The following is a 12,147-nucleotide window of genomic DNA, read 5'->3' on the forward strand; positions in this document are numbered from 1 at the left end:
GGAAATTGCTCCCAAGGATGAACCAGACTTGTGGAGGTCTACAATTGTTTTTCTGAGGTCTTGTCTGATTTTTGATTTTCCCATGATGTCAAGCAAAGAGGCACTGAGTTTGAAGGTAGGCCTTGAAATACATCCACAGGTACACCTCCAATTGACTCAAATGATGTCAATTAGCCTATCAGAAGCTTCTAAAGCCATTTTCTGGAATTTTCCAAGCTGTTTAAAGGCACAGTCAACTTAGTGTAACTTCTGACCCACTGGAATTGTGATACAGTGAATTCTAAGTGAAATAATCTGTCTGTAAACAATAGTTGGAAAGATTACTTGTCATGCACAAAGTAGATGTCCTAACCGACTTGCCAAAACTATAGTTTGTTAACAAGAAATTTGTGGAGTGGTTGAAAAACGAGTTTTAATGACACCAACATAAGTGTATGTAAACTTCTGACATCAACTGTATAACCTGCTGCCCTAAAAACCACAGAGCTTTTCCGTCTGAATTAACCTCACTACTCCAGCGTTAATTTGCCAACTTGTCACACAACTAGGGCCAGGAGTTTAGACATGACAGTTATATGACATCCAGGGGGATTCATATTTTGGAGTTTGTTTTGGAGTAGTTGTTGGGTATGGTGTAAAATGTCTGTATATGAAATGTAAATATGTTGAGCTATTTCGATTGATTTGTCCCCAAAAAAATATGGCTTATGATGTGCATTCTACAAACTAGTGAAAAGGTTAATTATTTAAGACCTTCTGTGAAATGTATAGTTTGACTAAATACATGTACTTTTTATACTACATCTTAAACTCAACTGTATCTGGTAATAAAAAGTAATGTTGGTTAAGTCATTTTTTTCCTGATCAAATTGACTTATGGAGACAGACACCCATATGGTTTCTGGTTCTGCCATGCTGCCCACGCACACTCGTATTCAATAGAAATGCTGCTTGATGTTGCCTGCCTGGCCTCCTCATTGCCTTAACATTGTTTACCTTTGGTCTGACTAGTAATCTACCCCAGGATAATTTGATTTGGGCCCAAAACTCGTTAAGCAATAAGAACTTTGTTATTTCTTTGAACCCAATAGGCAGAGAGAGAGGGGGATGTGTACGGATTTCTTTACTTTTTTTTTAAGGAGTGAAGACAAATTCACAACCTTCCACTCGTGAGGGCTAAAAACCAATAAATAATTTGCTTGCACAATTCAACTTGAAACAATTTTGTGGAAATGTACAAGACAGAAGATGGATGGAGTAATTTATCTGGGGGTTTTCTTTCGAAGTAAAACACCAGATTTAACAAAAAAACATTCCTCACCAAGGGTCGACGAGTTTCACAGGACACAAATAAACCACAAGAACATTGGCTTAATCTCCTCTCTTTCTCAGACAACTGTGAAAACCTGGGTTCATATACTATTTCAAATACTTTGCACGTTTGCTTTAGCCTGTCTGGAGTGCCAGATGGGCAGGCTTTGCACCTTTGCGACTATTCTATTGGTTCCATTGTGCCAGGCAAGCTCAATCAAGCTCAGCTAAAGCATTTTAAATTAAAATTGTATTTGAATCCAAGTCTGCAACTGTATGTGAGAGCTTCTGTCTGGTAAGAAGATGAGCTCCTTGTGTTTTAGTGTTCATGCCACTCAAGATTATAGAGTAACTGTTCTGTCTTGCTTTAGTTTGTTTCATGAAGTATAAGGTAATACAGAGATAAAACTCGCATATCATCCATACAATACATTAAGAAATGGTTCAGGAACTTATCAGTGTGAGAAAGAATACAATGTTTTTTGACCATCTGGACAACTTTTGGGGAAATTACAACATATACAGTGGGGAAAAAAAGTATTTAGTCAGCCACCAATTGTGCAAGTTCTCCCACTTAAAAAGATGAGAGAGGCCTGTAATTTTCATCATATGTACACGTCAACTATGACAGACAAATTGAGGAAAAAAAATCCAGAAAATCACATTTTTTATGAATTTATTTGCAAATTATGGTGGAAAATAAGTATTTGGTCACCTACAAACAAGCAAGATTTCTGGCTCTCACAGACCTGTAACTTCTTCTTTAAGAGGCTCCTCTGTCCTCCACTCGTTACCTGTATTAATGGCACCTGCTTGAACTTGTTATCAGTATAAAAGACACCTGTCCACAACCTTAAACAGTCACACTCCAAACTCCACTATGGCCAAGACCAAAGAGCTGTCAAAGGACACCAGAAACAAAATTGTAGACCTGCACCAGGCTGGGAAGACTGAATCTGCAATAGGTAAGCAGCTTGGTTTGAAGAAATCAACTGTGGGAGCAATTATTAGGAAATGGAAGACATACAAGACCACTGATAATCTCCCTCGATCTGGGGCTCCACGCAAGATCTCACCCCGTGGGGTCAAAATGATCACAAGAACGGTGAGCAAAAATCCCAGAACCACACGGGGGGACCTAGTGAATGACCTGCAGAGAGCTGGGACCAAAGTAACAAAGCCTACCATCAGTAACACACTACGCCGCCAGGGACTCAAATCCTGCAGTGCCAGACGTGTCCCCCCTGCTTAAGCCAGTACATGTCCAGGCCCGTCTGAAGTTTGCTAGAGTGCATTTGGATGATCCAGAAGAGGATTGGGAGAATGTCATATGGTCAGATGAAACCAAAATAGAACTTTTTGGTAAAAACTCAACTCATCGTGTTTGGAGGACAAAGAATGCTGAGTTGCATCCAAAGAACACCATACCTACTGTGAAGCATGGGGGTGGAAACATCATGCTTTGGGGCTGTTTTTCTGCAAAGGGACCAGGACGACTGATCCGTGTAAAGGAAATAATGAATGGGGCCATGTATCGTGAGATTTTGAGTGAAAACCTCCTTCCATCAGCAAGGGCATTGAAGATGAAACGTGGCTGGGTCTTTCAGCATGACAATGATCCCAAACACACCGCCCGGGCAACGAAGGAGTGGCTTCGTAGAAGCATTTCAAGGTCCTGGAGTGGCCTAGCCAGTCTCCAGATCTCAACCCCATAGAAAATCTTTGGAGGCGAGTTGAAAGTCTGTGTTGCCCAGCGACAGCCCCAAAACATCACTGCTCTAGAGGAGATCTGCATGGAGGAATGGGCCAAAATACCAGCAACAGTGTGTGAAAACCTTGTGAAGACTTACAGAAAACGTTTGACCTGTGTCATTGCCAACAAAGGGTATATAACAAAGTATTGAGAAACTTTTGTTATTGACCAAATACTTATTTTCCACCATAATTTGCAAATAAATTCACAAAAAATCCTACAATGTGATTTTCTGGATTTTTTTTCTCATTTTGTCTGTCATAGTTGACGTGTACCTATGATGAAAATTACAGGCCTCTCTCATCTTTTTAAGTGGGAGAACTTGCACAATTGGTGGCTGACTAAATACTTTTTTCCCCCACTGTATATATAAAAAATGCAATGCTACTCAAATAGCTATAAAAAGCAGCAAATGCTTTATTGCCATTCGCACAGACTTAACAAGAGTGGACATGGTAATTCAGCTGTACTGTTTAGCTTTACCTCATAGGGGAATTCTGCTGGAAATTACAGAAACAATATGCAGCAAATAAAGTGAAAGAGGCCATGTTACGGTTTTGCAGTGACGTACCAAAGTTTGCCAAAAATGTATACAAAACGATCTACACAAAGAAACACAATCCTTCTCTTCTTCAAATGAACATCCCTCACTTGTCAGAGACGCTTCAATACAAATACAATTAGAACAAATACAATTAGAACAATAGAAAATACAATTACTGCACTCTGCAGTAACGTGTTACAGCTTGTTGCATAGATAGCCATATGAGACAGAGTAAAACGTTGAGAAACAGATAATGGCCAAACAGTAAACAGTGGTTTAAGTGGTCTTATGTAGCATTATGTAGTCTTATAAGCAGTGTCGTGTGTAACTGCGGCTCCTTTACTTCCCATCTCGGACGTCGAGGGCGGCAGGGCAGCTGTGAGAGCGGACATCCCCGTGTTTGACCTCTGCCAGGTCCAGGTCAACGTTGACACCCTGGATCTTGGCCTGGAGACAGCCGTGGAAGCTGGACACACCCTCTGGACACAGTCAAAGGTCAGAGAGAGGCCCCTTTCAAGTGATTGAATTGTGCATCTTTCCTTCCTCCCTTCCTAGAAGTAATCACTGATTAGACATAACTGGACAGGTGAAAGCCATGTAGTGCAGCCCTTGCAATCATAATTTAAAGGATGGAAGGAATGCTCTTTCTTAAAAATAAAAAATTACATCACCCTTTTTTTATTGGTTATATGTCGCCACATGACCTGGAAGCATATGGTCATTCTGGGGTGAAACGTGGAAAATGAGCTTATCTGATTTGTGAGGTGATCCAGGAAACATGAGCATGAACATTGAGAGATGAAAATACTGAAGAGGAGATGTGGGTTAAAATGATGCAAAGTGGGAGGACAATTAATAGTGGACAATAAATGGAGAGGAGGTAGAGAGAATGATTCTGGGACATGGTAAAGGAAATGTCCACAAAGGTGGGAAAGAATGAAAAAAGAATGAGTTGAAACGAAGGTGGGAGAGAGCTGAAAATAAGGGGAAAGATTGAGGGTGAGAGTGTGGGAAGAGTAGAATAGTAAAAAGGTGTGATGGGTCCACACTTAAAAATATGTTGCATAAAGCTTACTTCATTTTAGATTTTATTATTTTCAGGGATAGCGTACACAGACGTTTCGGCTTTGTGGCCTTCTTAAGTGTGTAAGAGTAGAATAGTGAATGAGGAATAGGATCAGTTGATGTGGGAAGACTGCGCGGATAGGATTGGAAGAGAAAAGTCTCTGGCCTAAAGTAGTGCACTATGTAGGGAATAGGGTATCATTTGAGACTCAGTGCTCACCTGGCCCGCCCCCCAGGTACACCATGCTCCCTGGTTGGCTCAACACCCTCTTCAGGAGCTAGTAGTTCCCATCCGTCAACCTCATGGTTGCCTTGGTTACACCCATGCCAATCACCAGCAGCTGCAGGAACTGACTCTCACCTGAGCAGAGGGCCTGGGGGTAGCTGCGCAACCAGAATAGAGTCTCCCTCAAACGCATCATCATTTCCTAGGGCACAAGAAACACAAACCATGGATGAATCCAAACTTATCCAGGAGAGGTTGTTGTTGCATTATATCCCCCCATAAGGCTGTGTTTGGATAGGGATTGGAGGCAATGCTTCGTTTAGGGTTTAAAAGACCTCTATTGGCCAGAAATTGTCAACACATTGTCATATGGAAACAAATGTAATAAAGAGAGGCAGCGAATGCCAGATCAACAATCGGTATCAACAGAACAATCTGCAACAGGAAACAGCAACACATCTGTTTGTGCCCTAGAAAGATGTAAAAGTCAGGGTTTGTTCCACACAGCACAAAGAATGTGTATAGACGGCCAACAGAGATCTGTTCACATAGATATTTGGGCGGATTTCCAGTAGTTAAACCATCTTAAAGTATGGCATGCTGACAGTGACATCATTTCAACAAAGCCTCTTTCGGAAAGTTTGACCTCTTCATGCTTAGCATTTTGCATGACATCACAACATGTGAGCATTGGGCTAATCAAGTCAGGTCCCAGACTCTATGGAGGCAGGAGTGTGTGTGTGACTTGTTTGTGACCTGCTGCTGTTTGAATGTGTATGTGTGTGTGGGTGTGTGTTTGAGTGACCCGTGTGAGTTTGTGTGTGAATGAGCGTGTATGAGTGTGTATGTGTGTGTGTCCGTGCGTGTGTTGACCATCTCTTTGCCATTGTGCCATTCTTAAAGATCATAAGCATTTCCAACGCAGTAATAGTGAAGGAATGAGAGAAGATAGACTATAACATAACAAAGAGCTGGTCCAGATCAGTTGGGTCGTGAGGCTGTATAGTTCCGGTGTGTTACCGGTGAAGGGTGGTTGAGTTTCAAGGAGAGGATGTAGTCGTTCTGAGTGTCTACAAGGATGAAGAGAAAGCCTCTGGCTGAAACTGTTCTGAGAGCTAGCTCCACATAGAGTCCAGTCTGCAACATCTGGCTCAGCTGAAGAGTTTCCCAGCAGCACTGCAGACACAAAGACAAACATCACATACATATCACTCTGCACCCTAACCTATGCACTTTCTTGTTCATACAGCCATGCAGTGTTCCTTTTACAGACCATTGAATGTCTTCACGCTTTTTACTTTACTGACAAAACAAGGCACCTGATCCAAGTACTTAAACTTCAGCTTCAGATGTTATTTAAGTAATGGCAAGAATGAAATACCATGGGACAGTAGCTACATTATGGGAGTCTGTGAGACTGTCTGTGGAGCCAACAGGCAGCCTAGCGGTTAAGAGCGTTGGGCCAGTAACCGAAAGGTTGCTGGTTCGAATCCCCGAGCCGGCAAGGTGGAAAATCTGTCGATGTGCCCTTGATTAAGGCACTTAACCTTAATTCCTCCTGTAAGTCGCTCTGGATAAGAGCATCTGCTAAATTATGTAAATGAGATGGGAGTTAACCAGCGATTCATTCTTAAAAGGGGTAGGTTTCCACATTTTTACACCAATCTTAATCATTTTCTTCCCACGAGAGTTCTGCATTCCGCTTAGAATTCAAATACAGGCTCTACGGAAAGCCCTGTGAAGATAAATATTCATGGAATGGGAGTATGAAAACTATGACAAAATATCGTTGGAAACTTCTTTACCAAAATCTTTAATTCGAAGTCAAACACATCTTTTGGAGTGATATTGTTGAAACATAAACATAACTTTTTCCAAAACTTTTCAGTCCCAAGTTTTCATTATTTCATTCTTTAACTCTAAGACCAACAAATAACATATATTAAGGTAAACTACTGCTAAATGTTTCCAAGGACCTAAAATATAGGGCCCAGAATTTTTCCCTGTCAGGGTGTGTGGTCAGAAAAAATTATTGTCCCTTGTCATGTGATGGGGAAGTGAGGTGGCCTACCTAATGGGTTAAAACCAACAGAGCCGACTCCAGGAAAGTAGGACCCGGGGGCGATATGTTCCCAGCACCTCTGCACCTTGGAATCATGCAGGGTCTGCTCCAGGATGCTGGAGTCCTGTCTGACCCAGTCCCAGCTCCGCATGCAGCCATCCAGAGGAGGGTTCAGCTAGACAGACAGACAGAGGAAATGGAATAGAAAAACAAGCCCCATGTGATTGCCCTTCACTACATAGCGCTGCTCTTTCTTGTTTTTATGTGTCCATTGCAAAATAGTCCAATTCAGATTATGAGGGACAGTGGGTGCATTCGAAGAACAGACATGTGCTGTTTGTGTGGGGTATAAAATATAGTGTTAAAATGATATGAACTACAGTTCATGCTCTCTCAGGAGTGGTTGGACTCTGAGCTTTGCTTTGATCCTGTTGTTATTATCATGGTGAGAAAGTTGGTGTTTTAGGCTGTGCGGTCCAGCTGTGAAAATCATTATTAGAGTAGACAAGAGCACAGTGGTTATAACTGCACACAGATTAGATAAACAAATCTCATGTTATGAGAACCAGCCACATCCCTGGTTAACTCCCATCTCCACAGACAGTCTGACGTTCTACCATATAGTTAGTGTCCCACTAGCAAGCCTTCAATGTTCCACCCCATGCCCTTCCTCTTCTGCAATCCAGGCTATGTCCCAAATGGCACCCTATTCCATTTATAGGTCAAACGTAGTGCACTAAATAGGGTATAGGGTGTAATTTGGGACGTAACCCCAGTGTAATTATTGCAATGGTTCCCAAGCCCTCTGCAGACACACATCTTCCTCCATAATCCTCCCTCTTCACATTTTACCACTACCCCTTCACTCGTTCTCTCCATGTCCCACCACACTCCCACCCCATCTGCAACCGTGTGTTTTTATTACTATTTCTCCTAACCATGGAATGTAACCTTTACTGTGCAGACCCAAATTCCCTTCAAAAACCTCTCACTACCCCTTCTCCACCTTCATTATCTCTCACCCCCACCTCCAGCCTGTCTGTAACCCTGCTGTGTCCCTGTTAGGTCCTGGATTCAGAGCTATCTATCTAATAGAACTCAAAGGGTTTTCTTTAATGGAAGCTTCTCTAATGTCAAACATGTAAAGTGTGGTGTACCACAGGGCAGCTCTCTAGGCCCTCTACTCTTTTCTATTTTTACCAATGACCTGCCACTGGCATTAAACAAAGCATGTGTGTCCATGTATGCTGATAATTCAATCATATACGCGTCAGCAACCACAGCTAATGAAGACACTGAAACCCTTAACAAAGAGTTGCAGTCTGTTTTGAAATGGGTGGCCACTAGTAAACTGATCCTGAACATCTCTAAAACTAAGAGAATTGTATTTGATACAAATCATTCCCTAAGTTCTAGACCTCAGCTGAATCTGGTAATGAATGGTGTGGCTGTTAGACAAGTTAAGGAGACTAAAATACTTGGCGTTACCTTAGATTTTAAACTATCAAGGTCAAAACATATAGATTCAATGGTTGTAAAGATGGGGAGAGGTCTGTCCGTAATAAAGAGATGCTCTGCTTTTTTGACACCACACTCCAAAAAGCAAGTTCTGCAGGCTCTAGTTTAGTCTAATCTTGATTATTGTCCAGTCGTGTGGTCCAGTGCTGCAAGGAAAGACCTAGTTAAGCTGCAGCTGGCCCAAAACAGAGCAGCACGTCTTGCTCTTCATTGTATTCAGAGGGCTGATATAAATACTATGCATGCCAGTCTCTCTTGGCTAAGAGTTGAGGAGAGACTGACTGCATCACTTCTTCTTTTTATAAAAAAACATTAATGTGTTGAAAATCCCAAATTGTTTTCATGGTCAATTTACACACAGCTCTGACACACACACTTACCCCACCAGACATGCCACCAGGGGTCTTTTCACAGTCCCCAAATCCAGAACAAATTCAAGAAAGTGTACAGTATTATATAGAGCCATTTTTGCATGGAACTCTGTTCCATTTCATATTGCTCAAATAAATAGCAAACGTGGTTTCAGAAAACAGATAAAGCAACACCTCACGGCACAACACCTCTCCCCTATTTGACCTAGACAGGTTGTGTGTATGTATTGATATGTAGGCTGCGTGTGCCTTTAAAAAAAGTATGTAGTTCTGTCCTTGAGCTGTTCTTGTCTATTAATGTTCTGTATTATGTCATGTTTTATGTTTTGTGTGGACCCCAGGAAGAGTAGCTGCTGCTTTTGCAACAGCTAATGGGGATCCTAATAAAATACCAAAATACCTAACCCCTCTACAGACCCACATTCCTTCCCATCGGTCCTCCCACATGCTCCCATTCTCTTCCCTGATAGTCTGGTGGGGGGTAACAAGACTTAGACTCACCCCCAGGGTAACCCAATGTTATTTCATGCTTGAGAGTACCTGTGATTGAGCCAGCTAGCTGCTACCATTCAGCTGTTTTTCTAACCTCATCCGAGGCATTAACGTTAGGTGGTTGGTAGCTGCTGTACTTAATTACAGCTACTGATAACAGTCTGCTGTAGCTTACAACAATTCTAATTTCTAAAGTGGAAGTTGGGAGAGTTTTATTCGGGTGGTTCAGTGAAACAATTATAGTTTCTGAGGTGGAAGTTGGGAGAGTTATATATTTATTTATTTTTTGGTGAGGGAGGCCTGCTCTCTCCTTTCCCTGATGTTCAGTTCATTTCATCCCGATCTCCTCTGCATTATTGTAGCCATCTGTTGCAGCCTGTCAACTATGCCTCTGCCTATCCCTGTTCTCTCCTCTCCGCACAGGCTACACAAACGCCCCACACCGCGTGGCTGCTGCCTCTCTAACCTGGTGGTCCCTGCACGCACCCCACACCTGGAGTTCCAGGTCTCAGGCAGCCTATGGAACTGCCGTTCTGCTGCCAACAAAGCTGACTTCATCCCAGCCTATGCTAATCTCCAGTCCCTCGACTTCCTGGCGCTGACGGAGACATGGATTACCACTGAAAACACTGCTACTCCTACTGCTCTCTCCTCATCTGACCATGTGTTCTCGCACACCCCGAGAGCATCTGGTCAGAGGGGTGGTGGCACAGGAATCCTCATCTCTCCCAAGTGGACATTCTCAATTTTTCCCCTAACCCATCTGTCTATCTCCTCATTTGAATTCCATGCTGTCACAGTCACTAGCCCATTTAAGCTTAATATCCTTGTCATCTATCGCCCTCCAGGTTCCCTTGGAGAGTTCATCAATGAGCTTGACGCCTTGATAAGTTCCTTTCCTGAGGATGGCTCACCCCTCACAGTTTTGGGGGATTTCAACCTCCCTATGTCCACATTTGACTCATTTCTCTCTGCCTCCTTCTTTCCACTTCTCTCCTCTTTTGACCTCACCCTCTCACCGTCCCCCTACTCACAAGGCAGGCAATACGCTTGACCTCATCTTTACTAGATGCTGCTCTTCTACTAATCTCACTGCAACTCCCCTCCATGTCTCCGACCACTACTTTGTTTCCTTTTCTCTCTCGCTCTCCTCCCACACTACTCACTCTGCCCCTACACAGATGGTAATGCGCCGCCGCAACCTTCGCTCTCTCTCTCCCACTACTCTCTCCTCTTCCATCCTATCATCTCTTCCCTCTGCTCAATCCTTCTCCCTCCAATCTCCTGATTCTGCCTCCTCAACCCTCCTCTCCTCCCTTTCTGCATCCTTTGACTCTCTGTGTCCCCTATCCTCCCGGCCGGCTCGGTCCTCCCCTCCAGCTCCGTGGCTTGATGACTCATTGCGAGCTCACAGAACAGAGCTCCGGGCAGCGGGAGCGGAAATGGAAGAAAACTAAACTCCCCTGCCGACCTGGCATCTTTTCACTCCCTCCTCTCTACATTTTCTTCATCTGTTTCTGCTGCTAAGGCCACTTTCTACCACTCTAAATTCCAAGCATCTGCCTCTAACCCTAGGGAAGCTCTTTGCCACATTTTCCTCCCTCCTGAATCCTCCCCCCCCGCCCCCCCTCCTCTCTCTCTGTGGATGACTTCGTCAACCACTTTGAAAAGAAGGTTGACGACATTCGATCCTCGTTTGTTAAGTCTAATGACACTGCTGGTCCTACTCACACTGCCCTACCCTATGCTTTGACTTCTTTCTCCCCTCTCTCTCCAGATAAAATCCTGCGACTTGTGACTGCAGGCCGCCCAACAACCTGCCCGCTTGACCCCATCCCCTCCTCTCTTCTCCAGACCATCTCCGGTGACCTTCTCCCCTACCTCACCTCGCTGATCAACTCATCCTTGACCGCTGGCCATGTCCCTTCCGTCTTCAAGAGAGCGAGAGTTGCTCCCCTTCTCAAGAAACCAACACTCGATCCCACTGATGTCAACAACTACAGACCAGTATCCCTTCTTTCTTTTCTTTCCAAAACTATTGAGCGTGCCGTCTTTAGCCAACTCTCTTGCTATCTCTCTCAGAATGACCTTCTTGATCCAAACCAGTCAGGTTTCAGGACTGGTCATTCAACTGAGACTGCTCTTCTCTGTGTCACGGAGGCTCTCCGCACTGCTAAAGCTAACTCTCTCTCCTCTGCTCTTGTCCTTCTAGACCTGTCTGCTGCCTTTGATACTGTGAACCATCAGATCCTCCTCTCCACCCTCTCCGAGCTGGGCATCTCCGGCGCGGCTCACTCCTGGATTGCGTCCTACCTGACCGGTCGCTCCTACCAAGTGGCGTGGCGAGAAGCTGTCTCCGCACCACGTGCTCTCACCACTGGTGTCCCCCAGGGCTCAGTTCTAGGCCCTCTCCTTTTCTCCCTATACACCAAGTCACTTGGCTCTGTCATATCCTCACATGGCCTCTCCTATCATTGCTACGCTGACGATACACAACTAATCTTCTCCTTTCCCCCTTCTGATAACCAGGTGGCGAATCGCATCTCTGCATGTCTGGCAGACATATCAGTATGGATGACGGATCACCACCTCAAGCTGAACCCTGGCAAGACGGAGCTGCTCTTCCTCCCGGGGAAGGACTGCCCGTTCCATGATCTCGCCATCACGGTTGACAACTCCGCTGTGTCCTCCTCCCAGAGTGCGAAGAGCCTAGGCGTGACCCTGGACAACACCCTGTCGTTCTCCGCCAACATCAAGGCGGTGACCCGCTCCTGCAGGTTCATGCTCTACAACATTCGGAGAGTA

The 12,147-nt window shown here is 44.2% G+C and overlaps 1 protein-coding gene across 2 annotated transcripts in view; it reads right to left on the reverse strand.

The window, feature by feature from the left end:
- Nucleotides 1-3,457: 3,457 nt before the first annotated feature.
- Nucleotides 3,458-12,147, reverse strand: part of LOC121567541 (ras GTPase-activating protein 2) — a 71,723-nt gene continuing 63,033 nt past the window's right edge. Inside the window, exons 26-29 of one of the 2 annotated variants that reach the window (XM_041877666.2) lie at nucleotides 6,971-7,136; nucleotides 5,920-6,075; nucleotides 4,894-5,101; nucleotides 3,458-4,087 (exon numbers count right to left, since the gene is read on the reverse strand). The gene's annotated coding sequence lies outside the window, so the exon portion shown is untranslated. The remainder of the gene's footprint in view (nucleotides 4,088-4,893; nucleotides 5,102-5,919; nucleotides 6,076-6,970; nucleotides 7,137-12,147) is intronic. The other variant, XM_041877667.2, reaches the window with a different exon arrangement.

This window comes from Coregonus clupeaformis, chromosome 6, assembly GCF_020615455.1.
Source record: "Coregonus clupeaformis isolate EN_2021a chromosome 6, ASM2061545v1, whole genome shotgun sequence".
Classification (NCBI taxonomy): Eukaryota; Metazoa; Chordata; class Actinopteri; order Salmoniformes; family Salmonidae; genus Coregonus; species Coregonus clupeaformis.